Source organism: Acinonyx jubatus, chromosome B1 (genome assembly GCF_027475565.1).
Source record: "Acinonyx jubatus isolate Ajub_Pintada_27869175 chromosome B1, VMU_Ajub_asm_v1.0, whole genome shotgun sequence".
NCBI classification, from domain to species: Eukaryota; Metazoa; Chordata; class Mammalia; order Carnivora; family Felidae; genus Acinonyx; species Acinonyx jubatus.
In genome coordinates, this window is record NC_069382.1 from 127,817,973 (window position 1) to 127,837,693 (window position 19,721).

The 19,721-nt window shown below is 34.1% G+C and overlaps 1 protein-coding gene across 7 annotated transcripts in view; it reads right to left on the minus strand.

Moving 5' to 3' along the window:
• The window catches only part of CCSER1 (coiled-coil serine rich protein 1), a 1,258,994-nt gene that overhangs the window by 1,064,695 nt on the left and 174,578 nt on the right, over nucleotides 1-19,721 (minus strand). The gene's annotated exons all lie outside the window — the stretch shown is intronic.

Here is a 19,721-nt window from a genome sequence, read left to right on the forward strand (position 1 = left end):
AAAACCTGGTTCATCGCAACCAGACTAAAGCCCATAGAGTGATATTCTTTGCTTTATGAAAGCCCTGGCAAGTCAAAGATGAGTTGATAGAGAACCAAAAACAAAAGAGGGATGTCTGTGGCTATGGTGACCTCCTTGCAGAGGCAGGGCAGGACAGCATGTAACTGGGACTCTTTTCTAACTAACTTGGTACATTCTAATATTCCGAAGAAAGAAATTCTATTTAAAAACTACAGAGTAATTTGTGTTCATTTTCTTTCTTTTTTTTTAATGTTTATTTATTTTTGACAGAGAGAGAGAGAGAGAGAGAGACAGAGAGAGACAGAGAGAGAGTGAGCATGAGCAGGGGAGGGGCAGAGAGAGAGGGAGACACAGAATCTGAAGCAGGCTCCAGGCTGTGAGCTGTCAGCACACAGCCCGACACCAGGCTCCAACTCACAGACCGCAAGATCATGACCTGAGCCGAAGTCGGACGCTCAACCTACTGAGCCACCCAGGTGTCCCAATTTGTGTTCATTTTCAGTAACTAACAGCTTTTGATCTCTGCAAATCAAACAATTCATGTATTGATTGATGCTTGTAAACCATTTTTATCATCATTTTCACTTTTGTGATATCTGAAAAATACTAAAGATTTTCTTATGCTGTGGATATAATTTTGGCCAGATGAGTTTATGTTAAATAACTTTTGCATGCCATTTTGGCATTCTGAGTTGTTTTTCATCAAAACTCACTCCATTTCCCCAACCCCTGTCAAGAACAGTAAAAGGTCTGAGAATACTGTATGTCCTGGTATTATCTGGCCAAAACTTAATTTCATTAATGCTGACATGACACAAAATGCCTGTATCACAAACAAGAGACTTGCAATAGGGTGTACCACCAGAAAGAAACACTGAGCTTAGAGAACCTGAATCCTTTATTTAAGTTTATTTATTTATTTTGAGAGAGATATTTTTGAGGGAGGATGGGCAAAGAGAGACAGGGAGACAGAGAATCCCAAACAGGTTCCAAACTGACAGTGCAGAGACCAAAGCAGAGGTTGAACCCACAAAACTGTGAGATCATGACCTGAGATGAAACCAAGAGTCAGATGCTTAACCAACTGAGCCACCTAGGAGCCCCAAGAACCTGATTCTTTAAAAAGTCATCCTGCCTAAATTTTGCTCAGAGGGAGACATTATTATTGTGTAAAGAAATCTGTTTTATTCAAGAGAGAGATGCTAAATACATCTTCCAACAGTATTATGGTAAGTGAAATAAGTCAGAGAAAGACAGATACATGTTTTCACTCATATGTGGATCTTGAGAAACTTAGCAGAAGACCATGGGGGAAGGGAAGGGGATAAAAAATAATTACAAACAGAGAGGCAGGCAGGCAAACCATAAGAGACTCTTAAATACAGAAAACAAACTAAGGGTTGATAAGGGGGTGGGGGAGAGGGGAAAATGAGTGATGGGCATTGAGGAGGGCACTTGCTGGAATGAGCACTGGGTGTTGTATGTAAGTGATGAACCACAGGAATCTATCCCCAAAACCAAGAGCATACTTTACACACTGTATGTTAGCCAATTTGACAATAAATTATATTTATATATATATGTATATGTATATATATATATATTTTTTTCCAAGACAGATTGTTCACTATACAGCATCCTTGAAAAGAAGTCTGAAAGAAGAAACATGAGCGATCCATGGAAAAATGCCCCGCAACATCCTCTGGGCTTATCATGATACTGATTAAGAATTTACTCCAAATTTATCATGAGGTATAGGCTGTCTTTTCCCATTTGGAGGTAATCTAAAATTCCCAGATAAACAACCAAAGAAGACAAATAGAAGAAAAAGTTGTACATTTATTTAAGGTAGATACTGTAGACCAGATGGAAAAGGAGAGAGAGATAAAGCAGAAAGAAACAATGGAGAATAGAACACATTCCACTCACTACGATTGTTAATAATCACAGAGCATTATACATACTGTCTGCTGGGACCTGAAGTAATATGAAATGTATTAACAATTATTATCTTATTTAATCCTTACAAGTATACACACACATTTTTTTTCACATACACATATATGTTATTTCTGCTTTGTGGATAAAGACACTGAGACTGTGTGATATGTCACAAAATGGCAAAATCAGAATTTAAAACCAAAATTTTAATACTTTACTTTTTAATTACTATTATAAAAATAGTTCCCTACTACTAAAGAAAGAATTGTATATATTTGTAGAGTGACTGTCTCTGGAAATGAAAAACAGAGATTTTCATGTTTTAAGAAAACTTCATTTGACTCATTTTGAGAAACTTATATTCCGAATATGTTGAGATAAAAGTCATCTGTATGTTGTTTAAAGACTTCACCCATATAAAATGAAGTATGGGTATACCAACATGTAAAGTTATGTAAATTAATATAGTGAAAATCATTCTATTTTGTTTCTCTTGATTATGGTCTTAGAGTAATGAAAATATTATGATGAAAGTAGAGCACTGTCAACAAACTTAATCAACTCTTAATGTTGAGTACTGCATTGAAAATGCACAAAATTTATATCTAAAGGAATACAATATTTCCTGCATGGCAATGCACCTGCATTGAGTTGACCATTGTCAGGTAGGTAAGTGGATACTGACAGAAACACAACCAGGAAGAGCTCCTTTCTATCAAATGAACTCATGGACCACACTAGACTAAAGCCCAGAAAAGACTGATGAACCTTATACATTTCCAAGATCCCTGACTTACAGAACAAACGCATGCTGCATATGTAGATGCTTTTCGATTCATGTAAGTGTAGATTATTGTTTATATAATTTATCTACCACAAAACTATAGTTGGAGGTTAATCCTATCCTACAAACCAACATACTCTGATGTTCTCTAGACGTTATGTGCTCAATAAATACAAACTGCAAACTACTGGTTCTAGTAAATAATACCTTCTGCACAAATTAATGGTTTTTGAAAGTACATAGTGATAACTAATTTTAGAGTGTTTTACAATTTCTAAAGGATTTTCAGACATTATATTTCTAATCAACATTGCTTTATTAGCATTACTCCCCCTTTTGAGCAATGTAAACTAATGATTTCTTATACCATTTCCTCACCACAGATGGTCTTTTCTTTATGTTACTCCTATTCAAATCTTACTCACTATTCAGGCTGAATTAAAATATAATCTCTTCAAATAATCATTTTCAGCAGTATTCAGGAATGCTATCTGTCCTCTCAATTCATAATACATCTTGCCTTATGATGCTCATTTGGCAAGTGAACACATGATGCCATATGATATCAAATTACTGTCATCACATTTTATTTTTCTTTTCATGAATCTTAGAGAATATATCTTCCAATTCTTTTTTAAATATCTTATGGATGAAGTGATCATTTATAATTCCTGGCATGTGCTATGGTGATCTAAGTGCTTTATAATCAATAAATATTTGTTGATTTATCATATTTAAGTACTCATAACCTGCATCCCACCCATGGGATGGCATGATAATGCCTCTTGTCACCAGTTTTCAATTAACTGAAATTATACATGTTTTCCTGAAAATTTATTTTTGCTGTTATAAAACCTTCCATTAGTTTCTCCCCCAAAATAATCTTCTTTGTAAAATATTCTATATTTTAATAATGTAATTCATATAATATAAATATGATGAAAGAGGCAAAAAACATCAATATGAAATATCAAGTTAATCTTTTTTTCTGCTGGAATTAAGGGTATATTTTTATTTTTACTTATTTGTTCATATTTTAATGTTTACTTTTCAGAGAGCGACAGAGCGCAAGCCGGGAAGGCACAGAGAGAGGGAGACACAGTATCCGAGCTGTCAGCAGAGCCTGACACAGGCTCTATCTCATGAACCTTGAGATCATGACCTGAGCCACAGTTGGATGCCTAATGGACTGAGACACCCAGGTGCCCCTAGGATATATTTTTAAATGCACTAGTCCATAAATAATTCTCAAGTATTGGATACTGTTAGTTCTGTTCAAATTATTATTAGCAAAGAAAAAATAACTGGCATTTATTAAAAGCTATTCGGTACCATGTACTGTTATATGAGAACTTTCCACATATCAAATAACTCCAAAAATTTCAATTTCAGGGGATGAAATGTGCTTAAATGATCTGGCCAAAGTCGCACAGCTAGTTAGTGGTGGTGGAGAGTGGCCTGGCTCCAGACAGAAACACTTTGACTACATGGAATAGGTACCTCCTTTTTTTTTTTTTAATCTACAGTACTAAGGAGCACCTGGATGACTCAGTCAAACTTCCAACTTAGGCTCACGTCATGATCTCACAGTCATGAGATCGTGGGCTCCACACCTAGCTTAAGATTCTCTCTCTCCCTCTCCATCTGCCCCTGCCCTCCACATGTGTAGGCACAAGCTCTCGAAAGAAAGAAAGAAAGAAAAACAAAAAGGAAGGAAGAAAGGAAGGAAGGAAGGAAGGAAGGAAGGAAGGAAGGAAGGAAGGAAGGAAGGAAGGACTAAAACCCCAGTTGAGGTAATATGTCTACTGAATAAAAAATGTCTACTGAAGAAAATATCATCATATTCAGGTGACTATTTGACATTATTTATGCTAATTTTCAAAACATGTTTTCAAAATGTTATCATTTTACAAAAACAAAATTTCTTACAATTAAGTTTCAGCTAAGAATGGAGATACCTTACAAAGGTTCTACTGATTGGGTTTTAAACCAGATGATTCCAAAGGACTCCACATTTCTTTGAATCACTTTATAGAAGATTATTTAATTATTGGGATAACATTTTTTAATCTTTTGTTTTTCAGTTTATTTGTTTACTTGTGCATGCATGCTAACACACACGCACACGCGCACACACACACACACACACACACACACACACACACACACGAGTCAGGGAGCGGCAGAGAGGAAGAGAGACAGAATCCCAAGCAGGCTCTGCGCAAAGTGGAGCCTGATGCCAAGCTCTATCCCATGAACCATGAAATCATGACCTGAGCAAAAACCAAGAGTTGGATGATTAAGTCACCCAGGTACCCTGGGATAACATTTTTTTAATGGTAAGGATGGGGTAATTTTTCTATTTCTGATAAGCATCATTATATAGGACTTTCAACAAATTCTAAAAATTGGGAAGCAGGAAATGTCCCTTTACTATTTAATTCTAGTGAAGGAGCTGACCTGATACCTTTGGTTGACCTACTAAATCATATCACTAAGACAAAAGCAGAAACATCTTATCCTGCTATTAGTGGTCAGTTCTTTTGGTGAAACATGTCATGATTCCTCAAGTTTTAAGCTTGTCTGTAGACCTCTTAACCAATAATATACATTCTTTTTTGAATGCAGTCCCTGGTTACCTTTTTATACAAGTGAAAATACGATTACGAGTGATGAACATTAACAATCTTTAAGAGCCATGGATTTTAAATTCTGGTAAAGCTCAGTTTCCTCTTTTCTCAGGAGTACTTCTTCTCTGACATGCAACAGTTTACTAGGTTCCAGTTTGGTTCCTCCACAAAACATTTCTTAATTGTAACCAGGTAGGTATTAGCAGAAAATAAGTCTCTCGTATTTTATGTTTTAATTTAAAGGCTTAATTTACACAATTACACTGGAAACCAAACATAAAAAACAAGATTATGACTTTACCAAGTGTAATACTGCCATCAAGTGGATCATAATAAGATTAACCGTACAGAACACTGAAGCCACATTTCTTCAACAGGTGCCCTATGCCTGCTGAAATTCTGCAACTGAATAAATGGATTCTGCAAATGAAGGCTGGATGATAAAAAAAAAAAAAAAAAGAATCCTCCAATCATTCATTACTGACTTAAAAAGGACAGACCTCACCATTTTTACTAGACTCTTAAAAAGTAATTTTATAATTTCCCTGAATCTACAAATAGAACTGATTGATCAAAATGTATTCTGCAGGTCTATTTCTGTATGAACTTATTTAGACAAGCTCACTACTTCTGTATTAAATTTCCTGAATTTTCATACCCTTGTAATATAAAAAAGCTCTGAAAGTTACAGTGAAAATATCATAGATTTACTTTTTGTCTGGCATATTAGACACTATTTAATTTCTCTTCTAAAATTGTACCAAAAATTATTAAATACATGAAAAAACACATATTTAATACATGAGTTTATATGGTATACATATTTGATAAATACAAGAGTTAACAATATTCAAATGCAACAAAACCAAAGATAATCACTAAAATTTATTGTCTCCCTATGTGTTTTAAATTTGTTATCTCATTCAGTCCTGACTTCAGATCCATGAGGTTGGTATTATCATTCTCATTTTGTAGACAAAGAAATGGAAGCTCAGACATTGTAACTTAATGTTCCAAAGTCATATACTTAAAACATTAAAAAAAAAGAATAAAAATAATAAACAATGGACTTGTCACCAATGTTTACCAAACAGCCGAATTTACATTTGACTATCTCTAACATGAAAATAATCTCTGTATAAAGGGATAATTTATATTTAAAATAATTCACAATAAAAAATAAAAATAAAATAATTCACAATAGCTATTTTCTTTCCAGTTGGTTCAACAAGTACAGAAGTTAGTAAATTCTACAAGTGCCATTAAACCAGCACTGCACAGAGATGCTAAGAACTATTTTCTTTCAATAATGTTGCAAAATGCATAATTACAGGGTAAAAAGAATATCTGAGCATATTTTCTACTACTCTATCATGGAGTAGTGGGAAAAACGCAGAATTTAGAGTCCTAACATTATACCTCCCTATATCAGCTTCCCCATTTAGTAAAGTGTGTGAGAAATTCAACAAATTATTTGTCTTCTCTGAAACCTGGCTTTCTGCATCTGAAAATATGAAAGATAACTTATATTTCATTATATATAATGATTACCATGTAGATATTAATATCCCTTACTTATAGGAATGAAAATTAAATAAAAAATTATTATCAATTGCATGTAAAGTAGGAGATTTAATACAAAATAAGTTAAAAATCTGTGCCAGCTATATGGTAACAAAATAAATAAAGTTAAAGTAGATCATTACCTGCTGATCTCTTTCTCTATAATTCATCATCACCTTCCTCTTTCAAGGAAATGCATCTATTTAATAAATGGAAATGATGTGTTCCACTGTTCCAAAGAAACCATTTATGGGATGTGGATTCTTTTTAAGGAGTATTTATTTAATAGACACAGCTTAATAGTTAGAAAATTGGTTCTTGTCCCAAAGTATTCAGGCTATATGTTCCTTAATTGGGTGTGTAATCTTGAAAAATCATTTTTTGAGGCTCAGTATTCTTCTTTTACCAGAGGGTAATGAGATTGACCAGAAAGAGTGAAATGGTGAAACCAAGGAAAGTAATATAGGCTGCTTGAGGTGGGAAGATGCTTTATATTTAGAGAGAAATGTATAGAAACAGATTAAGCAAGAGCAACAACAAAATGAACTGTGAAGAAGATCCGAAGTGATCCAAATTTTATTTGAAAAATTCTGGAGTTACCACCTGGTTGTTACAGTATTTAAAAGGATGGGAAGGAGTCTATAAAAATGCCCAACACAAGAACTGTCAAATGGAAGGCATTAATACTTTTAATTGGATATGAATTTGAAGACATATAAAAGATAAGTTGGTATATGACTAAAGTCATTCAGAAATGCAAAGTAGGCAAGAAAATCACTAAGAAACATTGGCTCTGAAAATTTACCTGATAAAATTATTTTCTGTAATCATTATGATCAATAGAATGTACTGCGATACATCTGAAATATTATCTTTCAGTAAATAACTGAAGAGGAATTCTACCCAAGTCCCGTTAAACTATATACTAAATTTCTGATTTAATTTTCTATATACATCCAAAATATGTACTATAGTGGTACATTCTGTTATTAAATCCAACAATGGTGAATTTTTTTTCAATTAACAACTGTAATTGTAAACTCATTGCCCTGATTTCCCCATAAAATAATTTTTATTCATGTTAATGTCCTACCTTCATCTATCCCTTTTATCTTATATGTATATACTTTCCACATTTGTTGAATTATATTTTCTATATAATAAAAAAAAAGTCAAAGCCTTAAATAAGCAAATGGCAAAAAGCTGAGACTTTTAGCAAATTAACTATTAATCTATTGATACTTTTATGTCCATTGTTACATTTTTAGGCTTTATTTTTAAAGCAGATTTAAGTTCACAGTAAAATTGAGAGGAAGATAGATATTTCCCATATCCTGCCAACCACTACACATGCAGCCTTCCTAATTATCAATTTCCCCTATGAAAGCAGTACCCTTATTGCAACTGATGAACCTACATGGACACATCGTTACCAATCAAAGTCCATACCTTACATTAGGGTTTGGTGTTGCTGCAGTACATTTTATGGGTTTTGACAAATGTATAACGAATCCATCATATAGTATCATCCATAGTAATGTTACTACTCCTCTAAATATACCTGGGGCCTTGTCTACTCATCCCTCTCTCCAACCAACCCTGGCAACCATTGATCTTTTTACTGTCTCCATAGTTTTGTCTTCTAGAATATCATATAGTTGGAATCACAGTATGTAGCCCTTTCAGATTTGCCTTTCACTTAGAAGTATAAATTTAAGTTTCCTTCATGTCTTTTCATGGCTTGATAGCTCATTTCTTTTTAGCATTGAATATAATAGTCCATTGTCTGGATGTACCACAATGTGTTCATTCATTCCCTACTTAAAGACTTATTGTCCACTTTCAAGTTTTGGCAGTTATGAATAAGGCTACTGTAAACATCTATGCACAGGTTTTTATGTGGACATGTTTTCAATTCCTTTGAATAAATACCTAAGAGCATGAACGCTGGATCTTTTGGTAAGAGTATGTTTACTTTTCTAAAAAAAAAAAAAAGCGGCAAAAATATCTGCCAAAGTGGTTTCCCATTTTGTATTACACCAACAATAACTGAGACCCCCTGCTGCTCCACATCTTATCCACATTTAATGCTGTCAGTGTTGTGGATTTTAACTAACCTAACAGATTTATGGTGGTATTTCTCTGATGTTTTGATGATGAAGATGATGTGCTTACTTGCCATTGTAAATTTTATTTGAGGCAGTGTCTGTTCAGGTTTTGGCCCATTTTTTTAAATATAAAAATTTCGGCGGGGCACCTGGTGGCTCAGTCAGTTAAGCGTCCAACGTCACTTCAGGTCATGATCTCACGGTTCATGGGTTCTAGCCCCACGTTGGGCTCTGTGCTGACATCTCAGAGCCTAGAGCCTGCTTCAGATTCTGTGTCCTACTCTCTCGGCCCCTCTCCCACTCATGCTCTGTCTCCGTCTCTCAAAAATAAACATTGAAAAAATATACATATAAATTTCTAGGTTTGGGCGTCTGGGTGGCTCAGTCAGTTAAGCATACTACTTTGGCTCAGGTCATGATCTCACCGTTCCTGAGCGCAAACCCCGTGTCGGAATCTGTGCTGACAACTCAGAGCCTGGAGCCTGCTTTGAATTCTGTGTCTCCCTCTCTCTCTGCCCCACCCCAGCTTGCACTCTGTCCTTCAAAAAGTGAATAAAGTTTTTTTTTTTTTTTAATTTCTAGTTTTATATTTTGTGTTACATGGCCATAGGCCTCTGTGATCTGTACAGATCTTTTACTTCAGCAGGAATTTGCCCTCTCTAGGTTTACCATGCAGGCCCTTGCCTGTGTTTGGGGTTGTAGTACAAGTGAAACTTTAATTTTCTGAGCCTTAAGAGTGTTCTTTTTGTCTTCTTGGTTTATTTGGTGCTGATCTTTGTTGTTGGTACCTGAGAAGGCAAACAATGCTTCCCAGGCCCAGTCACTGGGTGCCTCTTGTTGGTGACACACTTCAGGCCAGCAGGCATGAAGAGGCTTCCTTAGTCACACGCTTGTAGTAGAAGCTCCCTGACTGTTTAGGGCAAAAAGTGATTCTCAGAACCCCTGATAAAGGTGCCTGAGGTATTCATAACATGTCTGAATGGGGGCGGGAGGTCTTCGGCCCATGGAGACAATTATTTTGATGGGGTCTCTCTTGCTGGTAACACCTGCTGTCCCAGTATCTCCTAGTGGGAGAAGGAAGTCTTAAATCTGAGGGGGCAGAGAAGCTTCCAGAGTTGGGCTACTTGATGTGGTGGAGTCTTTCTGGTGGGTGCCATCTGGCTTCCCTGCACCCATCTATTAGGAGAGTCTCAAGTGCTACAGAAAACAGAATTTCAGAATTTTTTTTAAGTTTATTTATTTATTTTGAGAGAGAGAGAGCACAAGCAAGGGAGGGGCAGAGAGAGAGAGAATCTCAAGCAGGCTCCACACTGTCACCACAGAGCCCAATGTGGGGCTCAATCTCATGAACCTTAAGGCCATGACCTAAGCAACAATCAGGAGTCGGAAGGTTAATGGACTGAGCCACAAGCCTTTAGCATGTAAGCTCAATCATGAGATACAAGAGTATGTGTTCGGGGCGCCTGGGTGGCGCAGTCGGTTAAGCGTCCGACTTCAGCCAGGTCACGATCTCGCGGTCCGTGAGTTCGAGCCCCGCGTCAGGCTCTGGGCTGATGGCTTGGAGCCTGGAGCCTGTTTCCGATTCTGTGTCTCCCTCTCTCTCTGCCCCTCCCCCGTTCATGCTCTGTCTCTCTCTGTCCCAAAAATAAATAAACGTTGAAAAAAAAAAAGTATGTGTTGTCCTCTAATTTTAAATCCTCAGTTCTCACCACATTTCTGTATGCATGTATCACTCCAGCTAATGTGCTACTTGAAATCTCAGATTCATGCAAGCTCCATTCCTCATTTTCTTTAACTTTGACTCAAGCTTTACGATGCAGCTTCAGCTGTCCACTCCTCAGTAAAGTATCTCCTGACTCCCCATAACTAAATCAGGCATCCTCTTCTATGTGCCCCATCTTTACTTTCTCAACACCCTCCCTGGTATCACCTACCAGGATGTGTGCTGACAGTTAGTATTTCCTCAGTTCCTAGAATAGGTCTGCATATTGTAGACTATCAATAACTGTTGAAAAATCACAGATGGGTGAGTTAAGGATCAAAAACAGCTCTGTGGGAATGGTAAACTAAACAGAAATTAAACATTATTAAAGAAATGCATAGATGCCCAAAATTGTATACTTTACTAAGTGCCTTACCAATATTGTTTTCCTTCGTTCTCAAGGTATACATTATTACCTCACTTTACAGATGAAGAAACCGATTCAATGGTCCTTGCACTAAATCATGCTATTATCCCCATATTATGTAATTAAACTAGATTTAGAAATATGAGTCACTGCTTACTATCTAAGATATTGGGGAGACAAGATCTTTTGAAACTATTCTTCAAGAATAAAGTAAATGAACTCTTTCTATTGAAAAAGACAAAAAAAGCACAAAGTATAAATTAAAACTATCTATCAACCAGATCGGTCACAAGGATACACATTGGTAACATTTTCATGTATTACAACTAAGTAGTTTCTATGCATTATTTCTTACACAAAGGTAAAATACAGACACAGCACCCAACTCAGAATGTGCAAAAGGATATATGTATATGGATATATAGGTGTACACATATATGTATTTAAAGACAGAAAAATTGTTTCATTCCTACTCTTTCTCTAAACAACCCATTTTTTCCTCCAGAGTTAACCTTTATTATATATTGAATTTCTATATGTGGATCTTTTACTTTTTATTTTGTTCTACACACGAGTACTTGCACTAGTAGTGAAGTTTTACTTCTGTAGCTTTACAATATATTTTATTCAGTTATAGTAGCATCCCTTTTAATTACTATAGCTTTATATGTTTTAATATCTGATAGACTAATCACCTGATTCTTTCTTTTTACAAAAGTTACCCAACTTACCTTATTTCTTCATTTTTTCCTAAGTGCTACATATCATCTATTATAATCTTTTTAAAATCTATTGATATTTATTAAAATTTAGTGAATTTATATGTTAACTTGAGAAAACAACATTTATAAAACTGATTCTTCTTATTCAGGACTACAGACTACTATTCCATTTCTTCAAGATTTTTTTTAAAGTTTATTTATTTATTTTGAGGAGAGAGAGTGCACGTATGCATGAGCAAGGAAGGGGCAGAGAGAGAGGGAGAGACAGAATCCCAAACAGTCTCCATTTTTAACTTCTGTAAGCGTGGAGCCCAACACGGGGCAGGAGATCATGACCCCTGAGATCATGACCTGAGCCAAAATCAAGAGTCAGTCACTTAACCAACTGAGCCACCCAGGTGCCCCCCAATTTTTTTTTTGCATAGCACAAAGTTTGCAAACATTTATTTCAAATCATCTTGTATACTTCATCTACAATTTAAGTATTTTATTATCCTTGTTGCTATTTTAAATGGAATATTTACTTCCACTATACCTTCCAAATAATTTTTATTGGAATATAAGATTAGGCAATTAAATTATTTCCACATATTAATATTTTATATTGCTATATAAACTGAATTCTCTTGTTGTTAATTTTGTTTTCCAAATATATCTTCAGTTTTCTATGTAAACAACTTTATCATTAGCAAATAATAATTTTACCTTTTCCTTTGAAACTTTTCTTTGTATCATCTAATTACATTGGCACATAGCTTTAGAACAATGTCACATAATAGTCATGATCAAAATCATACTTGCCTGTTCCTCTTTGTAATGGGAAATTTTTCTCAAGGAGTCTAAAAATTTGCCCCCAATTTATTATTACCATCCCAGATAATCTGCTGGGTTTAGTTCCTTCCTTATCCATGCACATATTTCAATACTCAATTTACTCTCATCTTCCCTATAAGACCTTCTTCAGTCCCTCCATCCTTCAAGTTCACTGTGTAGTGATCCCTCTAGCATGTATCCCCAATATTGATTGATCATCTAGTTTATGAAGGGCGCTGAACAAGGTAGTTTTGTTTTAAAACTTGAAAGAGCATAGTCTCTGTCTTTGAGGAGCTAAAAGTACAATGAGAGAGCAGAACTGCTTGCTTGTTATTTCTGTAACTTTGGAGACAATATGGAGTAGTGTTTATTATAATGGACTTTAGATTGAGACAGTTTAGGGCCTTTAATACTTACCATCTATGGAACCTTGACAAATTACTTAATCTCACTAAGCCTCTTTTACCTCATATAAAAGTCAGATGTGCCTCATAAAGGTTTTTATGGTTATACATGATGATGCTTGAACAGTTCTGAGCACAGGGCCAGAACATAGAGCTCAATGAATGTTAGTTACTGTTATAACTATAATCATTGTCACAATTAACAGAGTCAAAAGCTATTAGAGGTTCACACAATGTGTCACATGAGATAACAAGTCTTACAGAAACCACAAGAAATGGTCTAAAAAGAAGAAAATAAGATTATCTGACAGAAAAGGGTAGAGTTTTAAAGAAAGTATTATAGAGGAAGGAAAAGTATATACACGATGGCTGGGGATAAAAAAGAGGATGGTATGCTGAGAAACAAAAGGTGTTTCAGTAAAATTAGAAGCCAGCACCAGGAGACACGCTGGGAAGGGGATCTCTGGAATCATATACTATAGGTTTCATTCTATTTCTTAAGCAATTACTCACATATGCTTTTGTAAAATTACTTACCTATTTCATTATTTCCAACACCTTTTAATAACTAAGATTATATGATTAGAAGTTTAAAAATTCAATTTTCTGTAATTTACATTTACTTTGTCAAATATTTACCTTAGAGCTTTGCATATATTAACATCTATTGAATTAATAAATGAACACACAGTATACAATTTAAAAGAATAATTTTTGCCTACTAGATAAGTGATCATCTAAAACTAGAAAGTCTATATATTTGCATATTTTAAATTTCACCTTCCACTCCCTCCCCCTAATTCATGTAGACTGATTTTCTCTTAGGCATATAAGAGGGAACTCCTCACAGCTTGTCCTCAATTTTATGTTAGGGGAAAACCATTAGGATTTTATGCAAGCTGCAGCGAATTCTTTAAAAGCCATTACCTCACATGTACTAAACTTCAGATACAGTACTGGCCATGTTGATAAATGAAAAATGGTTTTTACTTTCTGTAAGCTTAGAGATTGTTAGGGGAAAAAAAGAGAGATTTAAAAAAATATGTATAAAGTCACATGCCAGATAATGAAAATGTAGTTGAGTGCTATGATGAATACAGTGGTTTAGGAAGACTGGTATGGCAGTGATATGCACAGTAGGTTGTAGAGAAAAAGACTTGAACAAAAGCACAACCTAGGAAATTAATGCAATAATCTTAATGTTCCCATAAGGGACACTGAAAAATTCACTCTATCCTACCCATCAAGATATATTTAGAAAAAGATATTAATACTTATTACTGAATATTTTTTAAATTGTATAGTATTCAGTCTCTCAAAAAGAAATTAATTCTCTCAAGTTTGTAACCCAATAAACAAGAAAAAGTTCTAGGTAAGTCTGTTCTATTATTGATTTTTCTTATTCCAGTATCTTTTATACTGCTTCTATAATGCACTTAACCATTAAGTTAAAAAAAAAAAACCTAAACAATAAAAAGTTAAGTGATAAACATACTAACAAAACTAAATCTATCCTTTACCTTATCAAAATTTTTCCAAAAGATCCAAGCTATACTATTATGGGAAGAAAAAAAATTTGTTTTCAAATACATAGAGATCAAAACAGCTTAATATTTACTTTTATAAGACATACAAACATACTTATGAAATCTGATCAATGTTAAAACTTTTCCTCTTTCTGTTTTTTTAAGTAATTATATTGCATACTATAGCCTGAGTTAAAAGCTACTTGGGAAAAAATTATGCAGTTATTTTTGGAGTTGCTCATTATTTACATTATTGCTTTTTATTAATAAGATGCAATGCTATAAATAATAAATATGAAAATTACAATAATTGTATTTATTTTCATTACCAGGTCAAGCTAGAAAGATCAATATGTTTTCTAGCATAATTTGTATTTACATGCACACAAGCCAAGATAATGCATTATTTCTGAGGCAGGCCACAAACAGACACACACACACACACACACACACACATTTTTGAGTAACACTAAATCATGACCACACTGATGCTTTCAAATAAAATTTCATGAAGCACTTCAAAGCCCTTTTCAAATTAGACAAATTAAAAATGAAATATTACTTGATAATGGCTAGCATTTGGTGTTAAAAAGCTTTCAGGTTTAGTATTCAAATTAAATCTTGATTTTCAGTGGAATTATGTTGAGTGTAATCTAAGCTTTCACTGACACTTAACCTACTATTGATATATCACATAATTATAGGAAATGCCTCAAAACAAAATGAATATAAATTTTCATAATTTTATCATTGTGGATAAAGAGGAGACATCTGCATGGTGATATGAAATGTATAATTGACTAAACTGTATAAAATCTGGATTAAATTTTATGCACATGCATATTGTTTGTTTTAACCTGCAAACTACATGCATATAGTTTCAAATATACTTTATGATCACATTGTGCTTACTTATATTTATGCATTAAATTCCTCTGTTAAGGCATAACATTTCTATAAATTTTACAAAGCATTCTTTATATAACATTCTATCATGATTGGTCCAAGTGGTGTTTGTTCTTTGGATTGTTTTTTAACCTCATTATGAGCATTCCATACAGAAAGAGCAGCATGTGCAAAGGTCTTCTAGAGGAAGAAAGTATAGGAAGGAAAGTGTGGTTAAACAGGAAGAAAGAAGACAACAAGTATGGAATGAGACCACAAAAACAGGCAGGGCCCAGACCATCATAGCTTACAAAGAGAACGAACATTTTTTTGGCTCTTGATTATAAGAACAATGATTAATCCATGAAACAGTTTAATCAGGGAGACAATCCAATAAAATTTGTATTTTATAATGATTAGTCTGTCTGAAACATGGTTTGGAAGATGGGCAAAGGAAAACAGAGAGATCCTATGAGAAACTATTAAATTAATCCAAGACAGAAATGATGCTGCTGTGTTTAGAACGATAAAGGGCCATGTGTTTTGTTTATGTTTGTACTCAGTGTCTTTAGCAAAGTTCAGTAAGTGTCTTTATTTGTTCCTTTTTCTATTACATGATTGAAAATTACTCTCCCAATTAAAATGAATTGTATTTTCTGTACTAAAAACTATTTAAGAGTTTCATACTGTGTATTTTCAAACAGTCACCAAAAAGTTATCATCTCCTTATCCTGAGAACAATGAAAAAAAGAACCTAAACATTGTGTTATAAAGTATGACATTGGGAAGGATCAGCATCCAAAACAAAAAATGTTAAGGTATTCTTTGCTTAGTATTTGCCACCACAAATTGATAAGACTTTTAATTTTTTTAATTCCAAAATATTGAAACTACAAAAAATACCTACAGTGCCCATACAGTTTAAGAGACAAGATCTCTTTTGGTTTCTGCCATTGAAATACATTATCAGTAACATGGCAATCAGTGACTTCAACTTCTGTGGTTCTACCACTACAACGTTAAGCATATATTTCTATTAACTGTTCTTCTTAAAAGTCAGCTTACATATAAGCATAATTAAAAAAAAATTATCACTGGTAATTATCATTGGTAAAATCAAATATGCTTCTGACGATAAACCACTTGATAGTGCCAAACACTAAATGGAGAGAACGTGGTTTTATTTCTTTGTCGTCGTCTTCTTCTTCTTCTTCTTCTTCTTCTGCCTTCTTTTTCTTCTTCTCCTTCCTCTTCTCCTTCTTCTCCTTCCTCTGTTTTTTTTTCCTCCCTTCTCTGTATCTTTGGCAAATATGCAGACAATTGGAGGTAGGAATTGTGAATTCTCTGACTGGAATTTTGCAAATGAATTTTAGGAGGAAACCAAATTTATATATGTTCAATATTTTACATACACAGTGAGAAAGTGATCTCATTGAATGTAAATTCTTCAAAAATAAATCAGCACATGTAATACACACAAGGTCTCTTTTGAAGTGATCCCATTTTGTTCTTATCCGGTTATATCTAGAATGTTCACACATCCACTCATTCAAATGTTTATTGAGTATTTATTAAGCACAAGTTACTGGGTTTGTCATGAGGGCAGACAAAATATAAAGTGTCTACATTTATGCTATAGAGAGAAGCCCATAAAAAATATGATACAAATAAATGCAAATAAGTATGGTAAGAATTATAAAAAGGAACATGTACAGAACACAGTATCTTAGAACAAGGCCCATGTATTAAATCTTGAAATACAACATGGACAAATTGTTTTTATGTCAAGAATATTTTAGGCAGAAGGATAAATGAATACACAGCAAAATGGTCTCAAATAACTTGGCTGGGTATGGTTTATATACATGTTGTAAAGGGGAAAATATTTAGAAGTAAGGACAGAGATGAAGGTCACCATTAGATCCCAAAGGATTTAATAAACAATTTGGATTTTATTTTGACTGCCTTTAAATTCTGAAAAAGTAATATGACCCACTAAAACTTCTTATGACAACAATGTAAGAATACATTAAAGCAGATCAAAAGTAAAGAATAGTCTAGTTTGAAGGCTACTGCAGTTACTTTGGTGACAAATACTAGGTAATAATTACTTCATGCATTATCTGAATTCAGGTAATTTACTGAGAATGGAGAGAAGACGCTTTTAACTGTTAATTATGAGGTTGTATTAATAAAACTTGATATTTAAAGGGTATGGAAAAAGGACTTCAATAAGTGAGCTGATAAGGGCTTCAAAAATACAGGAAAAGAGAAAGTTTGCGATATAATGAAGATGGTCCATTTTGAATGTGTTAAAGATGACACATCTGTGGGTCATCCAGTTAACCTTCAGGTTAGCCTGAAGAAACACATTTTACTGTCACCAACAAAGAGTTAAGTAGATTAAATAATTAGGGAAAAAGACATTAAAAGAAGACAAATGCTCAGAATAAAATCCCAGGAACATCAAGTTAAGAAAATGTATCAGCAAGAGAAACTGAAATAATGAGCAAGAGAATAAGAAAAGAGTAAAGAACACAATGGTCTGGAGCCCCAAAGGTGTGTTTTAAGAATAAGGAAATAATCAGCAATATACAATAACAAAGAAGAGAAGGATGATAAAGTCCACTGATGATGACAATGTGGAAATTATGGGCATCCTTAGCAATAGCAGTTTCCACAGTGTCCTGGGGCCTGTTGAAAACTTATCAGGTGATGACAAAATGAAAGATTTCAGAGTGATTGGCTATGACGGAAAAGAAGTAGGGGGATAGAGGGCTATTCAATGTTGGGCTTTTTAGAATTGTGAACAATATTCTTAACTAATAAACTTTCCTTCAAGACTGGAATGATGTTGAATGTAACCATAGATTTATATGTGGGAAGCAGTGTGGCAAACTGAGCTGAACTTCCAGAGTCTCCAATTTTTGTGGAAAGAAAGGTACACAAGGTTACCTTCTGATAATGCCTGATGGGGTAAAGGTAGCAGTAGTCCATGTCGGAAAACAGTGAGGTATGGAGAGCAAGTTAGTAGGAGATCTGAAAACTAGCCTCATGGTGGTAAGAACAGGTCAAGTGTGAAGGCTTCACATATGGCATATCAAGTCTCTCTGTTTCCACAAAAGTTTTGATTCCTGAATCAATTAAATTGTTCTAACCTGTTCTCAGTCAAAGTTAATCTTTCCTGGTCTAAAAAAACAAACAAACAAACAAACAAACAAAAAACACAGAAAATAAAATGTTCTTTTGGTTAACCTCCACTTTCACTCACCTGTCATCTTAAATTCAGATCTTACACTATCTGCATTTAAAAGAAAATATTTTGCTCTCTTATTTTGCTAGTCAATAATTCACTCTGGAACTAAAGATGAACCAGATTTGTTTTTCTTTTGAACCTCAAGGGGAGGTGATCATGAGAAGAACAGATCAGTGCCAGCTAATTACAATTCTACCAAATCCTTGGGTTTTAAAATTATGGCTAGAAATTGATGCAGAAGTGCTTTACGACTTTATCTTTGCATGTAAGTTAAGCATTCTGTAATAAAATATGCTATAAGATACTCTATGATTCTTTCATATACATTATTTCTCAGTCTTATTTAATCTCCATGATTAAAGCAGATTCAGGTCAAATCATTTATTCTCAAATGAAAGAGTATTTATTAACTTTATTTAGTGCAATTATAAATCAGTTTCAGACTAGGAAAAAAGAAACTTCAGTATCTAAACATCCTGATAGTCATGATAAAAGTGCAAAGCTTCTTTACCCAAGCCACTAAATGCTAAAAGTTTACATGTGAAGAAAGATATTTCAGCTGATCTTTTAAATGTAGTGATCTTCCCCTCCCCCATAAAAAGGTGTAAAATTGTTCAATCCTATAATGACAACAATAGTTCTAAAAAGTATATTCTATTTGGAAATAAGCACAATTTCTCTTGTTACATCATAACTCTGTTTACAATGAAAACTCATTACTGATATTCAAGTCTTGAGCATTTTTCAAGTCCTATCTTAAAATGTGTATTGAACATTACTGTTAATTTGTTCAAAACTTTATTATTATTAAACATGTCCAATCACTCGGTTACATTTTCAATGTTGCAAGATAAATTGAATGTTCACTTTGAGAAATGCCACTGGGGTGTAATGGATGAATCCTACAGTTCACAATGAAACTGCAAATTAATGGAAAGT